The following is a 9,297-nucleotide window of genomic DNA, read 5'->3' as shown; positions in this document are numbered from 1 at the left end:
GAGCTCCTGTTTTGTTTGTCAAGAAGAAGGATGGTACATTTAGGTTGTGTATTGACTACAGAGAGTTGAACAAACTTACCATCAAAAACCATTATCCACTGCCGAGAATTGACGACTTATTTGATCAACTACAAGGCTCGTCGATTTATTCGAAGATCGATTTACGTTCTGGATATCATCAAATGCGAGTAAAGTAGGATGATATTATAAAAACCGCTTTTAGGACGCGTTATGGTCATTACGAGTTTATGGTTATGCCGTTTGGATTGACTAACGCACCAGCTGTGTTCATGGACCTTATGAACTGAGTGTGTGGGCCATATCTTGACAAGTTTGTCATTGTTTTCATCGATGACATACTTATTTACTCAAAGAATGATCAGGAGCACGAAGAACATTTGAGAAAAGTGCTAGAAGTATTGAGGAAAGAAAAACTGTACGCTAAGTTTTCAAAGTGTGCATTTTGGTTGGAAGAAGTTCAATTCCTCGGTCACATAGTGAACAAGGAAGGTATCCAGGTGGACCCGGCAAAGATCGAAACCGTTGAAAAGTGGGAAACCCCAAAAACTCCGAAGCATATACGTCAATTTTTAGGATTGGCTGGTTACTACAGAAGATTCATCCAAGATTTCTCTAAAATAGCAAAACCCTTGACTGCATTAACGCATAAAGGGAAGAAATTTGAATGGAAGGATGAACAAGAGAAGGCGTTTCAATTATTGAAGAAAAAGCTAACTACGACACCTATATTGTCATTGCCTGAAGGGAATGATGATTTTGTGATTTATTGTGACGCATCAAAGCAAGGTCTCGGTTGTGTATTAATGCAACGGACGAAGGTGATTACTTATGCGTCTAGACAATTGAAGATTTACGAGCAAAATTATACGACGCATGATTTGGAATTAGGCGCGGTTGTTTTTGCATTAAAGACGTGGAGGCACTACTTATATGGGGTCAAAAGTATTATATATACCGACCACAAAAGTCTTCAACACATATTTAATCAGAAACAACTGAATATGAGGCAGCGTAGGTGGATTGAATTGTTGAATGATTACGACTTTGAGATTCGTTACCACCCGGGGAAGGCAAATGTGGTAGCCGACGCCTTGAGCAGAAAGGACAGAGAACCCATTCGAGTAAAATCTATGAATATAATGATTCACACTAACCTTACTACTCAAATAAAGGAGGCGCAACAAGGAGTTTTAAAAGAGGGAAATTTAAAGGATGAAATACCCAAAGGATCGGAGAAGCATCTTAATATTCGGGAAGAAGGAACCCGGTATAGGGCTGAAAGAATTTGGGTACCAAAATTTGGAGATATGAGAGAAATGGTACTTAGAGAAGCTCATAAAACCAGATACTCAATACATCCTGGAACGGGGAAGATGTACAAGGATCTTAAGAAACATTTTTGGTGGCCAGGTATGAAAGCCGATATTGCTAAATATGTAGGAGAATGTTTGACGTGTTCTAAGGTCAAAGCTAAACATCAGAAACCATCAGGTCTACTACAACAACCTGAAATCCCGGAATGGAAATGGGAAAACATTACCATGGATTTCATTACTAAATTTCCAAGGACTGCAAGTGATTATGATACTATTTGGGTAATAGTTGATCGTCTCACCAAGTCAGCACACTTCCTGCCAATAAGAGAAGATGACAAGATGGAGAAGTTAGCACGACTGTATTTGAAGGAAGTCGTCTCCAGACATGGAATACCAATCTCTATTATCTCTGATAGGGATGGCAGATTTATTTCAAGATTATGGCAGACATTACAGCAAGCATTGGGAACTAGTCTAGACATGAGTACTGCCTATCATTCACAAACTGATGGGCAGAGCGAAAGGACGATACAAACGCTTGAATACATGCTACGAGCTTGTGTTATTGATTTCGGAAACAGTTGGGATCGACATCTACCGTTAGCAGAATTTTCCTACAACAACAACTACCATTCAAGCATTGAGATGGCGCCGTTTGAAGCACTTTATAGTAGAAAGTGCAGGTCTCCGATTTGTTGGAGTGAAGTAGGGGATAGACAGATTACGGGTCCGGAGATAATACAAGAAACTACCGAGAAAATCATCCAAATTCAACAAAGATTGAAAACCACCCATAGTCGACAAAAGAGCTACGCGGACAGTAAAAGAAAAGATATAGAGTTTGAAATTGGAGAAATGGTCATGCTTAAGGTTTCACCTTGGAAAGGCGTTGTTCGATTTGGTAAACGGGGGAAACTAAATCCAAGGTACATTGGACCATTCAAGATTATAGATCGTGTCGGACCAGTAGCTTACCAACTGGAGCTACCTCAATAACTCGCGGCTGTACATAACACTTTCCACGTCTCGAATTTGAAGAAATGTTTTTCTAAAGAAGATCTCACTATTCCGTTAGATGAAATCCAAATCAACGAAAAACTCCAATTCATCGAAGAACCCGTCGAAATAATGGATCGTGAGATTAAAAGACTTAAGCAAAACAAGATACCAATTGTTAAGGTTCGATGGAATGCTCGTAGAGGGCCTGAGTTCACCTGAGAGCGTGAAGATCAGATGAAGAAGAAATACCCGCATCTATTTCCAGAAGATTCGTCAACACCTTCAACAGCTTAAAATTTCGGGACGAAATTTATTTAACGGGTAGGTACTGTAGTGACCCGAACTTTTTCTTGTTTATATATATTAATTGAGATTGATATTTACATGATTAAATGTTTCCAACATGTTAAGCAATCAAACTTGTTAAGACTTGATTAATTGAAATATGTTTCATATAGACAATTGACCACCCAAGTTGACCGGTGATTCACGAACGTTAAAACTTGTAAAAACTATATGATAACATATATATGGATATATATATATAGTTAACATGATAATATGATAAGTAAACTTATCATTAAGTATATTAACAATGAACTACATATGTAAAAACAAGACTACTAACTTAATGATTTTTAAACGAGACATATATGTAACGATTATCGTTGTAAAGACATTTAATGTATATATATCATATTAAGAGATATTCATACATGATAATATCATGATAATATAATAATTTAAAATCTCATTTGATATTATAAACATTGGGTTAACAACATTTAACAAGATCGTTAACCTAAAGGTTTCAAAACAACACTTACATTTAACGACTAACGATGACTTAACAACTCAGTTAAAATGTATATACATGTAGTGTTTTAATATGTATTTATACACTTTTGAAAGACTTCAATACACTTATCAAAATACTTCTACTTAACAAAAATGCTTACAATTACATCCTCGTTCAGTTTCATCAACAATTCTACACGTATGCACCCGTATTCGTACTCGTACAATACACAGCTTTTAGATGTATGTACTATTGGTATATACACTCCAATGATCAGCTCTTAGCAGCCCATGTGAGTCACCTAACACATGTGGGAACCATCATTTGGCAACTAGCATGAAATATCTCATAAAATTACAAAAATATGAGTAATCATTCATGACTTATTTACATGAAAACAAAATTACATATCCTTTATATCTAATCCATACACCAACGACCAAAAACACCTACAAACACTTTCATTCTGCAATTTTCTTCATCTAATTGATCTCTCTCAAGTTCTATCTTCAAGTTCTAAGTGTTCTTCATAAATTCTACAAGTTCTAGTTACATAAAATCAAGAATACTTTCAAGTTTGCTAGCTCACTTCCAATCTTGTAAGGTGATCATCCAACCTCAAGAAATCTTTATTTCTTACAGTAGGTTATCATTCTAATACAAGGTAATAATCATATTCAAACTTTGGTTCAATTTCTATAACTATAACAATCTTATTTCAAGTGATGATCTTACTTGAACTTGTTTTCGTGTCATGATTCTGCTTCAAGAACTTCGAGCCATCCAAGGATCCGTTGAAGCTAGATCCATTTTTCTCTTTTCCAGTAGGTTTATCCAAGGAACTTAAGGTATTAATGATGTTCATAACATCATTCGATTCATACATATAAAGCTATCTTATTCGAAGGTTTAAACTTGTAATCACTAGAACATAGTTTAGTTAATTCTAAAATTGTTCGCAAACAAAAGTTAATCCTTCTAACTTGACTTTTAAAATCAACTAAACACATGTTTTATATCTATATGATATGCTAACTTAATGATTTAAAACCTGGAAACACGAAAAACACCGTAAAACCGGATTTACGCCGTCGTAGTAACACCGCGGACTGTTTTGGGTTAGTTAATTAAAAACTATGATAAACTTTGATTTAAAAGTTGTTATTCTGAGAAAATGATTTTTATTATGAACATGAAACTATATCCAAAAATTATGGTTAAACTCAAAGTGGAAGTATGTTTTCTAAAATGGTCATCTAGACGTCGTTCTTTCGACTGAAATGACTACCTTTACAAAAACGACTTGTAACTTATTTTTCCGACTATAAACCTATACTTTTTCTGTTTAGATTCATAAAATATAGTTCAATATGAAACCATAGCAATTTGATTCACTCAAAACGGATTTAAAATGAAGAAGTTATGGGTAAAACAAGATTGAATAATTTTTCTCATTTTAGCTACGTAAAAATTGGTAACAAATCTATTCCAACCATAACTTAATCAACTTGTATTGTATATTATGTAATCTTGAGATACCATAGACACGTATACAATGTTTCGACCTATCATGTCGACACATCTATATATATTTCGGAACAACCATAGACACTCTATATGTGAATGTTGGAGTTAGCTATACAGGGTTGAGGTTGATTCCAAAATATATATAGTTTGAGTTGTGATCAATACTGAGATACGTATACACTGGGTCGTGGATTGATTCAAGATAATATTTATCGATTTATTTCTGTACATCTAACTGTGGACAACTAGTTGTAGGTTATTAACGAGGACAGCTGACTTAATAAACTTAAAACATCAAAATATATTAAAAGTGTTGTAAGTATATTTTGAACATACTTTGATATATATGTATATATTGTTATAGGTTCGTGAATCAACCAGTGGCCAAGTCTTACTTTCCGACGAAGTAAAAATCTGTGAAAGTGAGTTATAGTCCCACTTTTAAAATTTAATATTTTTGGGATGAGAATACATGCAGGTTTTATAAATAATTTACAAAATAGACACAAGTACGTGAAACTACATTCTATGGTTGAATTATCGAAATCGAGTATGCCCCTTTTTATTAAGTCTGGTAATCTAAGAATTAGGGAATAGACACCCTAATTGACGCGAATCCTAAAGATAGATCTATTGGGCCTAACAAACCCCATCCAAAGTACCAGATGCTTTAGTACTTCGAAATTTATATCATATCCGAAGGGTGTCCCGGAATGATGGGGATATTCTTATATATGCATCTTGTTAATGTCGGTTACCAGGTGTTCACCATATGAATGATTTTTATCTCTATGTATGGGATGTGTATTGAAATATGAAATTTTGTGGTCTATTATTATGATTTGATATATATAGGTTAAACCTATAACCCACCTACATTTTTGTTGACGTTTTAAACATGTTTATTCTCAGGTGATTATTAAGAGCTTTCGCTGTCGCATACTTAAATAAGGACGAGATTTGGAGTCCATGCTTGTATGATATTGTGTAAAAACTGCATTCAAGAAACTTATTTTGTTGTAACATATTTGTATTGTAAACCATTATGTAATGGTCGTGTGTAAACATGATATTTTAGATTATCATTATTTGATAATCTACGTAAAGCTTTTTAAACCTTTATTGATGAAATAAAGGTTATGGTTTGTTTTAAAATGAATGCAGTCTTTGAAAAACGTCTCATATAGAGGTCAAAACCTCGCAACGAAATCAATTAATATGGAATGTTTTTAATCAATAAGAACGGGACATTTCAGTTTTCTCCTAAATCAAAGAGAAATTTGTTAAGTTTCTCTGATATATATCATAATGGATATGATTATCAGTCAATGATAACAGGAAATGAGAAATATCTATGTAGCACCAAAAAGCGCATATGATGAAAAGTGCAGCGCATATGATTAAAAGCGCATATGATAAAAAGTACATATAATGAAAAGCGCAGCGCATATGATTAAAAGCGCATATGATGAAAAGTGCAAATGATGAAAAGCACAACGCATATGATTAAAAGCATATATGGTGAAAAGGATATATGATTAAAAGCGCATATGATAAAAAGTGCATATGATAAAAAGCGCATATGATGAAAAGCGCAGCGCATATGATTAAAAGCGCATATGATGAAAAGTGCATATGATAAAAAGCACAGCGTATATGATTAAAAGCACATATGGTGAAAAGGACATATGATGAAAAGCGCAGCGCGTATGATTAAAAGCGCATATGTTGAAAAATGCATATGATGAAAAGCACAGCGCATATGATTATAAGCGTATATGGTGAAAAGGATATATGATTAAAAGCGCATATGACAAAAAGTGCATATGATAAAAAGCGCATATGATGAAAAGCGCAGCGCATATAATTAAAAGCGCATATGATGAAAAGTGCAAATGATGAAAAGCACAACGCATATGATTAAAAGCGCATATGGTGAAAACGATATATGATGAAAAGCGCATATGGTGATTAATGAAAAGAATATTGAGAAAGAATCACCAATGTTTCTTGAAAGAATTCAAGGTTATATATATGGACCAATTCATCCATCATGTGGACCATTTTGATATTTCGTGGTTCTAATAGACGCATCTAGCGGATGGTCTCATGTTTGTGTGTTATCAAGCCATAATATGGCATTTGCAAAGTTTCTTGCACAAATTATTAAATTAAGAACACATTATTCTGATTACACCATTAAAAGGATGAGACTTGGTAATGCTGGTGAGTTAACATCTCAAGCATTTAATGATTATTATATGTCTACAGGGATTGTTGTTGAACATCCAGTTTGTGACGATCGCTCCAAATCCATATGGACGAACACGTCATTCATTGATTTCATTGCGAGGTATTTGACCTCTATGTGATACGTTTTGTAACATTGCATTCGTTTGAAAAGGTATTTCATAAATGAATATATAAATTCCAGGTTTTTAACATCTGATGATTCCTACGTATAGACAATCACCATTTAAATGGTTTACAATAATACATCTGTTGACAATACAGTCAAAATAAGATACATGGTAATGGTTTGGTGAATGCAAGTTTCTTGTATATAGCATGTATGACTCCAAGCACATAACTTGTATCACGTATGAGCAAATAGCGGAAGACTTCTAGAAACCTGAGAATAAACATGCTTCAAGTGTCAACACAAAGGTTGGTGAGTTCATAGTTTTAATATTACACATAATCCGTATATCAATGTGGATTACAAAAGTGCAGTTGTTTCATTCAAAATGTTTATCATTATGTTTTAAATAAAAGGTGGACCACAAGATTTCAGTTGTTTCATTCGAAACGTTTATCAATCGGTTCTACAAAGTTGAGCACCCTGATAACTAAACTTTAACGTTTATAATAAGTACCCCTCGTTTAACATGCAACCAACATGTACAATACACGCAATCCAACGTGTACTAACTTCAAATAGCATACGTCTGTTTTATAGTTCAGGCTAGAGTTTCTTTCTATACCTGGAACAGACGGGGATGTCAAGCCCTATGGATCCATATACAACTATTCGCGCCCACCAGTTCTTATAACCGGCAGTTACTAGTTACCAAAGCTAAGGGATTTTCGGTTCAAACTCAGTGTAGAATTTAGTATGTACTTGTGTCCATTGCGTTTAAAATAAAGTGCATGTATTCTCAGCCCAAAAATATGTATAAAAAGGGATCAATGAACTCACAAAAAATCAGTTTTAGTATTTGTATCCATTTAGTAAAACAGTTTATAAAACTGCGCATGTATTCTCAGCCCAAAAATATAAAGAGTAAAAAGGGATCATATGAACTCACACAAATCAGTTTTAGTTTTTGTATTCATTTCATAAAACAGCGCATGTATTCTCAGCCCAAAAATATGTATAAAAAGGGATCAATGAACTCACTGTTTAATATTGATATACAATATTGCAGGAAAGCACGTAGACGCATCGGAGATGATAAACACGAGGTTTGATTCACAAAAATACCCCCGAACATTACCCATAACCTCCTTGGCAATAACCCATAATTTCCTTAGCTCTAGCTTGCTTGAAAACTCATTTTGAAAATTACTTGGACAGCACTCCGTCGTAATATTTGATGTACATTATTATTTTTGTATCGCAAAAATAATAACACTAATAATAAAAATAATAAGATTAATAATAATCTTAATAATAATAATAATAATAATAATAATAATAATAAATAAAATAAATACGGAGTAATATGTATGTGTGTGATTATCTCGAGCCAAAAACTGCAATTTATAGCAATCATACCTGAAAAAGCACCCCATGTGATCGCATGGGATTTGTGCTTCAAGGCCATGCGATTGCATGGCACCCTGGGACAGCTCACAAATTTTTAACATTTTGCTTGTCGACATATTAAATAAATATAAATATAATATATATAATTTATATAATTAATTATATATTATATTAAATTCACGTGCATAGTTGACTTGTAATTTTTGTTCCGATAAGTCGTACGTCATCACTTGACTTATGTCCCGGTTCCGGTTTCTCGAACGCATTTTCGTACGCTTAGAAAACTTGCATTTTACATTTCGTGACACGTACCTTTGTCAAAATATAGCCTTAAATTATCCCTTAATTATATCACTCAAAGTGTATCTTAAACTTTCGAGTGTTTTGGTCATTTACTTCTATAAATCATCGTCTCGCTATTTGTTAAAATACATTTTTATAATAGTGTTTTACTGTAGCAAAGTTACTGTAGCAAATAGTGATTTTTGAAAACACTGTAGCATTTTGGGTACTGTAGCAATTTGAAAATACTGTAGCAATTAGTGTTTTACTGGTTCATCTTAAACGTTTTAGTTAACTTATCTAAATATCATTTGAATCAATAATCGAATGTTACTATCATTTACTAAATAACTTGAAATCATATATTTTCAAATAGATATATAAACCAATAAGTTTAATGTACGGTATCATGCAATTATAACTTTGTTACGTTTTCAAGTTATAGTATATATATGTATCTATTTACATATAATGGTTCACGAATCGTTGAGAACAATCGAAGGGTATTTGAATAGTTTAAAATTTTGAGATTCAATTTCATAGACTTTGCTTATCGTGTCGGAAACGTTATAGATTAAGTTTAA

Source organism: Rutidosis leptorrhynchoides, chromosome 1 (assembly GCF_046630445.1).
Source record: "Rutidosis leptorrhynchoides isolate AG116_Rl617_1_P2 chromosome 1, CSIRO_AGI_Rlap_v1, whole genome shotgun sequence".
Taxonomy (NCBI): domain Eukaryota; kingdom Viridiplantae; phylum Streptophyta; class Magnoliopsida; order Asterales; family Asteraceae; genus Rutidosis; species Rutidosis leptorrhynchoides.
This window is presented reverse-complemented; position numbering follows the sequence as displayed.